This window comes from Nomascus leucogenys, chromosome 8 (assembly GCF_006542625.1).
Source record: "Nomascus leucogenys isolate Asia chromosome 8, Asia_NLE_v1, whole genome shotgun sequence".
Lineage (NCBI taxonomy): Eukaryota > Metazoa > Chordata > Mammalia > Primates > Hylobatidae > Nomascus > Nomascus leucogenys.
The window spans coordinates 61,005,506-61,017,119 of record NC_044388.1 but is presented as its reverse complement, the minus strand read 5'-3'; the positions used below and the strand labels follow the sequence as shown (position 1 = coordinate 61,017,119).

At 39.2% G+C, this 11,614-nt stretch overlaps 1 long non-coding RNA gene across 1 annotated transcript; it reads left to right on the top strand.

Moving 5' to 3' along the window:
• Positions 1 to 8,171: 8,171 nt before the first annotated feature.
• Positions 8,172 to 10,799, top strand: LOC105740243. The gene is made up of 2 exons (XR_001116265.2): positions 8,172 to 8,472; positions 10,059 to 10,799. It is a non-coding gene; the product is annotated as an uncharacterized LOC105740243 (long non-coding RNA).
• Positions 10,800 to 11,614: the final 815 nt, after the last annotated feature.

Here is an 11,614-nt window from a genome sequence, read left to right as displayed (position 1 = left end):
AAATTAAAAATTAAAAAAAAGAAAAATCTCTCTCCTACTGGTCTACTTCGTTCTGATCCTGGTTCTTTGGGAACACTTTTTTTTACTTCTGCTTTTTTTTTTTTTTGCAACTAGATAGAACTTCAGGCAAAATAAAACAAAAATGTATTGTGAAATATACAATATATACAAAGGAGACTATAAAGCGTTTATGTGCCATTTAAAGAATAACACTTAAGCACTAGAATATTGCCAGTATTTCAGAACCACCTTCCTCGCCTGGTAAATCTCCATGATCATGTCCTCCTCCCTCCCCTTGCCAGAGGTGACAGCTTTCTTTAATTTTCTGTCCATTATTACCAGTTCTGCTTTTCAGTTTTCCACACTTGTGTGTATCCCTACAAAAGATCTCTGCTTTTTAGGGGGTCAGAGGCTGATTTCATGTAATAAGGGAAGAAAACTGTCATTCTTCTAAGAGCGAATTGTTCTTTTTAGAGAAAAAAAAATTACTAAAACCTGATGTGCTTTCCAAATACTTAACCAACACATCACACATCAACACATGTGGAAGGGAAGAGGCTTAGGAAAATCCTCAGCACTCACACTCCACTTCTAGGGCTCTGTTTTTGTGTTCCATTTCCGTATGGATTAAAAGCCAGCTTCCATTGTTCGGAATTTACATGAACAACTAATGTCCCCGAGGAAGTGGTGACTGATGTGGGATTTCCAACTTGTGGCAATTCTGCCGGCAGAGACCATGTTAGGCAAAACTGCCAACTATGTGAAGTATGTTGACAGTGGCGCTCACTAAATTCCTATCCTCTGAGCCTCTGTGCCCACCTGGGCAGCCAGTGTGCTCATTTTCTATCATCTTGTTCGCTCAAATCTTAAAACTAATCCTTCACATTGATGAAGCTTAAGATAGGGCTTTGTAAACATTTCCCACCCAAATGGTCCAGCGGTAAAAGATAAGGGTATTTCGAGGGGTTTCTGGACATGAGAAGGCCATGGTAAGTATTTTATTTTCATTGTGGAGTATATCACACATACACAGAAGAATCTAAAATACAACTGCACTCTAAGGAATAGTGATAGGCCGGGCACGGTGGCTGACACCTGTAATCCCAGCACTTTGGGAGGCTGAGGTGGGTGGATCACAAAGTCAGGAGATCGAGACCATCCTGGCTAACATGGTGAAACCCTGTCTCTACTAAAAAAAATACAAAAAATTAGCCAGGTGTGGTGGCGGGCACCTGTAGTCCCAGCTACTCAGGAGGCTGAGGCAGGAGAATGGCGTGAACCCGGGAGGCGGAGCTTGCAGTGAGCCGATATCTTGCCATTGCACTCCAGCCTGAGCGAGAGAGTGAGACTCTGTCTCAAAAAAAAAAAAAAAAAAAAAAAAAAAAGAATATTGATAGAATATTGATAGAATGAACACCCACATGCCCACACCAAGCTTTAGAAATGGAATATATGCCACACCTTAAATCTTTCTGGGTAAACCTCAAAGACTGCTTCTCTCGCCCCTCATCAGAGGTAACCACTCTCCTGAAGTTTGTGTTCATCATTTCCTGCTTTTCTTTATGGTTTTAACACACGTGTATATAACCCAAAACAAAATATAGTTTAGTTTTTTCTTTGGGGGGAATTTATATAACTTGAAATTTTTTATTTATATTTTCCTGGGACTTGCTCCTCTTGCTCAAAATTATGTTTTGGGAAGTCATCCTGCTGATGCCTGTGCCTGTAGCTCACTAAATTTTCACTGTTGCACAATAATCCTTCCTATGAATTTATTTACTCTCCTTTTTTGTCTTTGAGACAGAGTCTGACTTGTCACTGGGCTGGAGTGCTGCGATGCTGCTATCACGGCTCACTGCAGCCTTGACTTCTTGGGCTCAAGCCATCCTCCCACCTCAGCCTCCCCAGTAGCTGGGATTACAGGTGCATGTTAACACGCCTGGCTAATTTTTTTTTTTTTTTTTTTTGAGACGGAGTCTCGCTCTGTCGCCCAGGCTGGAGTGCAGTGGCACCATCTCTGCTCACTGCAAGCTCCGCCTCCCGGGTTCACGCCATTCTCCTTCCTCAGCCTCCCCAGTAGCTGGGACTACAGGTGCCCGCCACTACACCCGGCTAATTTTTGTATTTTTAGTAGAGACGGGGTTTCACTGTGTTAGCCAGGATGGTCTCGATTTCCTGACCTCGTGATCTGCCCACCTCGGCCTCCCAAAGTGCTGGGATTACAGGCGTGAGCCACCGCGCCCGGCCACGCCTGGCTAATCTTTGTATTTTTTGTAAATGGGGTTTTTTTGCAACATTTGTAAATGTTGACCAGGCTGATCTTGAACTCTTGGCCTCAAATGATCCGCTGGCCTCGGCCTTCCAAAGTGCTAGGATTACAGGTATGAGCCACCACACCCGGCCAGTTGTAGTACATATTTAAACTCCCACCAGATGTAGATGACAATTCTCATTGCTCAACATCCTCTTAACATGTGCTTCTGTCTGGTTTTACTCCCAATCCGGTGGGTGTGAATTGCAATATCACAAAACTTCACTGTGATTTGTATTTGTACTTCTGTGATTAATGATGAAGCTGAGTTTCTTTCCATGTATTTATGGGCCATATATGTTTCCTTTTCTTTGGAATTCCTTTTTTGGGTCTTTTGCCCATTTTTCTATTGGGTCATTTCTCTTTTTCTTAATAATTGCTTGGAGCTCTTTAGTCAAATTAGAAGTAGTGATAGATAAAAATATTAACTAAATTTTATTTACTTTTATATATGTGATTTGTTTATATTTGCTGCTCCATAGTTAATTATTTCACCCTTTTGACAAAGAAGACTTTTTAAAGTCATTGAATTCTTCGATTTTCTTCTACAGAGTTGTGCATTTTAAGTTTTGTTTATAGGTACTATCCTACATTCTTTTTTGGGGATTATATGGTTTTGGCTTTTACATTTATGCCTTAATCCTCTTTGAATTTGGTGTTTGTGTATTGTGCATTAGTTGAATAGTTTATCATTTTCTCATTGATCTCAAATACTACCCCTGCCATAAACCAAATTTTCATATATCTGTGAATTTGTTTCTAAATGTCCCATTCTGTTGCTTTGGCCTATTTCTTTATTAATGTGCAATATCCCATTGTTAATAATAACTATAGTTTTACAATGTTTCAATATGTAATGGGACAAACTCCTTGTTTTTCTTCCTTAGGAACATGTTGGCCATCCATTACCCTTTACCCTTTATAGAAATTTCAAAATCAACCTGCCACATGTTCCATGAAAAAACCTGTTGGAGTTGTTATGATAATTACATTTACGTTTATGTCCATTAGAAGAGGATGGACAACTTTATGATGTGAATCGTTTTATCCAAGAACATGGTATATTTTTCCATAAATGAGTTCTTTACTGAACTTGAAAAAGCTCTCTCCTTCTCTATAGGTGTCTTGCATGCCTTTCTTAGATTTATTCCTGTGTGTTTATGTATTTTATATAATATATTACTTTCGTAAAAGATATTTTAAATTACATTTTCTATCTGAATTTTTTGATATATGTATAAATTGCTTTTGTTTATTCATTAATTTGTCAATTTTCTTAATTTAAATAATTTATTTGCTGATATTTATCTGTTTAAACAATATCACCTGTTAATAATGAGAGGTTGAGCAGGGTGTGATGGCTCGTGCTTGTAATCCCAGCACTCTGGGAGGCTGAGGTGGAAGGACTGCTTGAGTCCAGGAGTTTGAGACCAGCCTGGGTAACATATGGAGAGCCCTGTCCTTGCAAAAATAAAGAAACAGTAGCCAGGCATGGTGGCATTTGCCTGTGGTCCCAGCTACTTGGGAAGCTGAGATGGGAGAATTGCTTGAGCTTAGGAGCAAGGCTGCAGTAAGCTACGATGGCACCACTCCATTCCAGCCTGGGCCACAGAGCGAGATCTTGTCTCAAATAATAATAACAACAAGAAGTTGATTTCTTTCCTTGTAATTCTTAGAACTTCTCTTTTTCTTGTTTTGTCTTGATAGTTGAGACTTCAACTGCAGTGTGAAAAAGAAGTTGTAAGACTGGTTATCCTTGTCCTGTTCATAATCTTAAAAATAATACTTGTAACTTTTACTATTATATATCATATTTGCCCTGGATTTTGTGGGTCTTCTTTATGAAGTTAAAGACATTTCCTTTCTAAGTCTTTTTACTCATTTTCTTTCTACTTTTATGAAAGTGTAATCATTAATGTTTATTGCTTTTATTGAACATCTTTTTTGCAACTATAGATGTAATTATATGGTTTAATCTCTTTTAACTTGTTAAAGTAGTGAATTAGAATTATCCTGATCTGTAGTTTTCCTATTTTGTTCTGTCCTTGGCTAGCGTTTATATCAAGGTTATGCAACTCTCATAAAATATGCTGGGAAGTGTTCTTTTTTTTCTGTTCTTGAATTTATGTAAGAGATATTTGGTAGCATGAGTAAACTCTTCTGGCACAGCATTTCCTGTGTGACAAGATTTTTAACTACAGATTGAATTAGATTTTACTATACAGGGGATTTCTAGTTTTTCTTAAGTTATTTTTATGTCATATTTTCTACAAATACATATATTTCATCTGTGCACAACTTGTTGGCCTAAAGTTGTTCATAATATTCTTTTATTTTTCCTTTCTAATATCTATGGAAAGAATAAGTATCTTCTCTCTTTTATGCCTAATGCTTTTTGTTTTCATATTCTTTCCTTTTTGGGGGGTAAATATCACCAAACATTTATTGCTTTAAGGGACAATTTTTAGCTTTTTGAAATTTTACTTTCTGTGTTATTGGTTTTTGTGCTTATTTCTATTATCTTTTTTTTCCCTTTCTTTGGGTTGATTGTGCTGTTCTTTTTCAATTTTTTTAGGTTGAGTATTTAGTTCACTCAATTTTAAGACTTTCCTCTTTTCCAATGTAAGAACTATCAACAATTTTTTTCTCTGATAACTGCTTTTGTTGCGTCCTATAATTTTTAAATACAGCTTTTTGTCAAGTGAGAGAGATGGGGTCTTGCTATGTCACTCAAGCTGGACATGAACCTCTGGGCTCAGGCAATCCTCCTGTCACAGCCACCTGCGTAGTTGGGACTACAGGCATGCGCCACCATGCCAAGCCTAAAGATAGCATTTTTCTTAACTCTACCTGCATAAACATTGAATAAATAAAGCAGTTTGCCCAGGTATTTATTTACATAATCTGAAAATGTATTGAGAGCATTAGGGCATAGAGTACAGTTTTCATAATTTCTAACGTACTTTTAAAAAAAACTTAGATACACCTCAAATAAATAACTCCATAATTTCCTTTCCCTCTCATGTATACATACCTTAATAGGGTAAAAAATAAAATTAGCACGTTTAAAATCAGAAAACGTTCTTACGCAAGGCCCATGGCCTTTTGTATTTATGCTACCTAAAACATAAAGAAGACTGAACATTATATGTATAGCTAGAAAAACCAAGACTGAATGTGCTTTTAGTTCATCCTCTTTCCAATTAGACACTTCCTCCCTGCAGGTGGATCCTTTTAGGGGCCCTAGTTTTGGAGCCCAAGAGCTTGGTTTGTTTTAGACTCAATTTCTTAATCAAACGTATCTTTGGCATGTCATTTAAAGACTTTACAAGCCGGGCGCGGTGGCTCACATCTGTAATCCCAGCACTCTGGGAGGCCGAGGTGGGTGGATCACCTGAGGTCAGGAGTTCGAGACCAGTCTGACCAATATGGTGAAACCCCATCTCTACTAAAAATACAAAAATTAGCTGGGTGTGGTGGTGGGTGCCTGTAATCCCAGCTACTCGGGAGGCTGAGGCAGGAGAATCACTTGAACCCAGGAGGTGGAGTTTGCAGTGAGCTGAGATCATGCCACTGCACTCCAGGCTGGGCAACAGAGCAAGACTCCGTCTCAAAAAAAAAAAAAAAAAAAAGACTTTACAAACTTCAGTTTCCTTATTTGTTCATTAAAAAATCATAATATCAAATTCCTAGGATTTTTCTAAGGATTTAATAAATGTGAAAAAATTATTAAAAATAATACTTTATATTTACAAAGTAAATAATTATTAATTATTTTTCTCCCTATAGCAGTATTTCTCCTCAAATTTTCATACCTTGTTTTTTTTTTTTTTTTTTCCTCATTTGTTTCTCTACTTTCCTACTTCCTGTAGGAAGCTTTCACTTTCCCTCTCTAAATGTTACCGGAAAGGGGTAACAGACCACAAGACGGGTTCTTGGATCTTGCACAAGAAAGAATTTGAGGCAAATCCATAGAGTAAAGTGAAAGCAAGTTTATTAAAAAAGTAAACGAATAAAAGAATGGCGTACAGAAGCAGAGCAGCTCTGAGAGCTACTGGTTGTCCATTTTTATGGTTATATCTTGGTGATATGCTAAGCAAGGCATGTATTATTCATGCCTCCCCTTTTTAAACCCTATAGGGTAACTTCATGACTTTGCCATGGCATTTGTAAACTATCATGGTGCTGGTAGGAGTGTAGCAGTGAGGACAACCAGAAGTCACTCTTGTCTTGACTGGGTGGGTTTTGGCAGGCTTTTTTTTTTACTGCAACCTGTTTTATCAGCAATGTCTTTATGACCTGTATTTTGTGCGACCTCCTACCTCATCCTATGAGTTAGAATGCCTAACTTACTAGGAATGCAGCCCAGCAAGTATCAGCCTTATTTTACCCAGCTCCTATTCAAGGTGGAGTTTCTCTGGTTCAAACACCTCTGAGTCTTCTGACTTAAAGGCCAAGTGTTAGAGATTCAATCTTCATAGATGGGAAATCCCCTAGACATCAATTACATATTTATAGCACCTCTTTTTGCAGAGGAAAAACAAAGGGGCAGGGAACGATTATCCCAATGTCTGTAACTGGGGGAGGTAAAATTTCCTAGGAGTTAATGGGACAGTCAAGACCAAAACAGAGGTTTCAGGACTCTTCTTACCTGATGAGTGGCACTTTTAATTTTTATTTAGTTAAGTGTTTTGGCCAGTAATTAGCAACCCTTTATGAGGTAGTTATGCCTATAAGACATCCAACAATGGTCCTCTATGAGTCTACTAGAAAAAAATAACAGTTTTATTAAAAGGCTTGATGATAACTATGTGATGTTAGTCCACAGAGTACCTATTAAGTGATGAACCTCAAGATGCCTATGAATTTAGAAATAAAATAAAATTCAGTCAATAAAATACAATGCTACATTGCAAAACCAGACCTTCAAAAACCAGTATGGGGCACAGAACGTGGCAACTGGATAAAAAGTATTTCATTGTTGTTATTTATTTTGTTATCCTTGAGGAAACAGTTCCTAATGGCAAGTCATTTGACTTATAAACTAAGAGACTTCATTAAATCTATATTGATTGATTTGACATCAGCAGTCACTCACTGAGGTTCATTCAGTCCATGCATCTGAAAACATTGGAGATATCATGCTTGCCCGTAAGGTGCCATGACTTTGGTACACAACACCTAAATGTCTCCAGAAAGTTCACAGATGCCTGGCTAGCAGCCATCACTCCTAGTGGAAAGGATGCCCAGTGCCCAGCTGATTCCATCACGACAGCGTCCTTAACAGTCCTTAACAATAGCTATGGACTATTGCTTGTTTAACCTAGCTTCAGGGACCAACATCATTCATGAAGAGGGAGCAAGCAGGGGTCTGGTCAGTCACGTCCAGCCTTGGCGCCTAAAATTAGGCAGGGCTGTGGAGTAACGTGAGCAGTTTGGGCGTCCACTGTCCGGCTCCAGTATCCCCGAGTCCAGAGGCAACAGGAGTCTCTAGTCATTATGCACTGTAGAGAAATCAAAGAATTCGAGAGCAAGGCCCTGGAATGCCTGGCTGCCTCCCAGCTCTCTTACGAAGAAATAAATTCCATTGTTGTCTCACTCTCCTTTCCGTACTCTCAGAATCAGCAGTTACTGTACGCCAGCACCTTTCACTCTCCAAGGAGACTGCTCAGCCACAGCAGGAAGCACAGGGATCTTAAAACATAAACTCACAGTGCTCCCCACATTGATCTCCCACACAAACCCATCTCTCCTGTTAGGAACTGTGGGCTTCGTGACTTTCTCCATGTGCTGGACTGTCGCGTGGTCACTGTTGCCAGGGACTCTTTGAACTAATCCCAAGCCTGTGTCAGAAAAGCCTGTGATCAATTCCCAGTGCCATCCTGAACCACAAGATTGGAATATCGCACCTTTCAACTGCCTGGGCTGATAAACAATACAGCATGTACTCAGCTTCATAAACACTCTGCCTTGTTACAAAGGGCATTGCAAACTCGCCGTGATAGGACTTGACCTTAAAAGCTATAGACAATCTAGTGGAGCACAGACGGTTTCATAAAGTACAATCACTTCCTGGAATTCTTGGGCCAGTGCAGTCGGAGCCGTGCAAATCCTGTTTTCCTTGCATTGTTTCCTGCATGTGAATATCATCAGTCTAGCAGGTCTGTAACCATGGCACTTGTAAATAGCCGAGGGGCGACTTCTGATAAAGGCATACAGTTTTAAGAAGGTTTTTTTTTTTAAGACAAGCCTAAGTCAAGCTCTACAAATGCCATATAGTAACAACCAAGTTGACGAATTGCAGTTTCTAAAGCACATATATCCAGATCCAGATTTGTTTTTAAATGACCAAAGGAAGCAGAATCGATGCCCATTGTATTGAGGTTACCGTGAGTTGTTTTTCACTTGTTGTAATGTAAATTTCCACACCAAATCCGTAGAGATGGACACTGACTACAATTGCTAGCAATTCTTTCCACAGTATGTTTCCTTTTCCACTGAATGGGGTTGGGAAATTTTAATTGCTCCATCCTTCAGTTTCTCCAATCAGCAAGAGGAAGAGAAAACACCAGTTATTTCTTGGAATGCTCAGTTTAAAACTTACTATTCAAAAGTTTGACATCACTCTTCCTACTCCAACTTTATTTGGGGCTTGACAGGCTCTTATTTAAGCTTTGAGATGATATGGTGAATGAAACGTGTGGTCTCAGCTACTCAGGAGGCTGAGGTAGGAGGATCACTTGAGCCCGGGAGGCGGAGGCTGTTGTGAGCTATGATTGCACCACTGCACTCCAGCCTGGGCAACAGAGCGAGACCCCACCTCAAAAACAAACAAACAAACAACAACAAAAAACAAACAGGGAGACACAAACAAATAGACTGCTTTAAGTTTTTGGAAAATCCAAAGATGTTTACTAGATTTGCTGCAAATGCCTCAGTATGTAAAGTTTGAATTGGCTGAATCAATCCTGATTCTTCCACCTTGTATATTATTGAAATGTTGGTTGAACTGACGATATCAGTTAAAATTCTTAGCAGATGTAAAATGTGGTGGATATTGGGCGAAGTGTCGACAAAAGTGTTTTAGGCTGAGAAGGATATCCTTGGGAGAGAAAGAAAAGAAGAGACCACTCATACAATAGTATGAGACTATTGCTTATGTATTCATAGACTTACGTTTAATTTTTTAAGGTTCAGAAGTCTTTTTGAAACTTTAAATTATTTCTTTTCTCTCTCTCTATTTTTTTGAGATGGGGTCTCTCTCTCTCTCTCTCTCATGAGTGCAATCATGACTCACTTCAGCCTCAATCTTCCAGGCTCAAGTGATCTTCCCGCCTTGCGTCCTAAAGTGCTGGGATTATAGGCGTTAGCCACAGTGCCTGGCATATTTCTGTTTCTGAATTTTAAGTTAAAATCAGTAACATCTGACCAATATCTTCACTTGAGTATCAAGGACAAGTTTGATGCCTTTGGGAAAAATTATGTCTTCTATTATGCCAACATGTTACACGTGGTAAGCACTAAAAGTTTTAGGATAGTAATTAACAAAATATACCTCAGTTTAATGCTTTCTCTTAAAATAATGCTTTCTCTTAAAATATTTTTGATGAGTTGTTTTTCTCATGACATATCTTAGAATGATGATCTGCTTTCAAATCTTCACTTTCCATGAAACTACTCTGTGTTTCAGGTGTCATCTAACTTTTTTCTTTTTTTTTTTTTTTTTTTTTTTTTTTTTTTGACAGAGTCTCTCTCTGTCACCAGGCTGGAGTGCAGTGGGGCAATCTCGGCTCACTGCAACCTCTGCCTCCTGGGTTCAAGCGATTCTCCTGCCTCAGCCTCCTGAGTAGCTGGGACTATAGGTGCACGCCACCATGAGCAGTTAATTTTTGTCTTTTTAGTAGCGACGAGGTTTCACCATGTTGGCCAGGCTGGTCTCGATCTCTTGACCTCATGATCTGCGGGCCTCGGCCTTCCAAAGTGCTGGGATTACAGGCGTGAGCCACCGTGCCAGGCCCATCTAACTTTTTAATATAGATTGTATGATGTTTTCATAAAACAAGCAGGGCTCAGAAAGGCTGTATAAAGCCACACAGCCAGCAAGCAGCAGAGTCTGCATTTTAATCCAGATGTTCATGGCTTCAAAGCAGTGTTATTTAACTCTAACAATGCAATTGAGCTAACAACTGACATCAGACACAAATATTCTGAAGAACCTGGAGAAATAGAAAAGAATTGGATAGAACTGATGGCTCATGGGCAGAAGCTGTGCCTCAGAAAGAGGAAATAAATGGCATTGTTCAGCCATGAAGCCATATAATTTCAACCTGACTTTCCTTCTCTATTGTCCTGTCTCATTGTCTTGCTTGTAATGTGGCCGCAGTCATGTCAAGTGGCTAACTTCCTGCATATTTGGTTTCCTCATGGGAGCTTAGTAATTCCTGATTGATTTAGAGCAATAAAGTAAAATAAACTCTAGTTTTTCCAACTTCCATGCCATAGAAGTGAAAATGTATTTTCACATTGATGAATTTAACCACTTCCCCTGCACGAACTAGTGATATGATGCCAATTCTCAAAGGATCTGACTTCTCTTTACATTTATATAAGTTCTCCGAGCTCAAGGGTAAGGTAATGTACACTTTCCCTGGCAGCCAGCAGGCTCAGAGGCATTCTCTGTTGTTTAAAATCACTTCTCTGGGTCCCGTTACCATATTGCCTGCAACCTAATAATGCCACGCCAAATTTGGCCTTCTGGATAAACAAGAGTAACTTCCTCTATAGCCAGAGGGAGGCACATAGCATGACTCTGGAGCCAGACTTGGCTTATATATTACATTTACTTTAGGGGGCAATTCATTTACGGGCACAGGCAGGGACATAAATATGTCCTTTTCATGAGGGTCCCAGAGGGACAGCAGGCATACAATGTCGCTTCATACCACACAAACAATACAACATAGAAGACTCCTCCTAGCATAATAAACAAGCCACAGTCACCGTGTTCTTGACACTGACAATGCTTTTTAAAGTTAGATCAAAAAGGTGCTTGGGCTTTTTAAAAATGTTTTTAAACTTGGTGTCTGTCTGGACAGGGCAAAAAGTCCTCTCCATCTGTTGGATGCAATAGACCTGGAAGTCGCGTGATTGAAATAAATTGTGCTTGCAGCATTTTGAAGGCATTTTTCCTTAGGAGCTGCATGGTAAGAAGAAATTATTTGGGGTTTTCGTTCTGTCCACAATGTTTAATCAATTATAGTTTATATTACTTTTCTTTTGATAATTAGACTAAGCCTGGTAGAA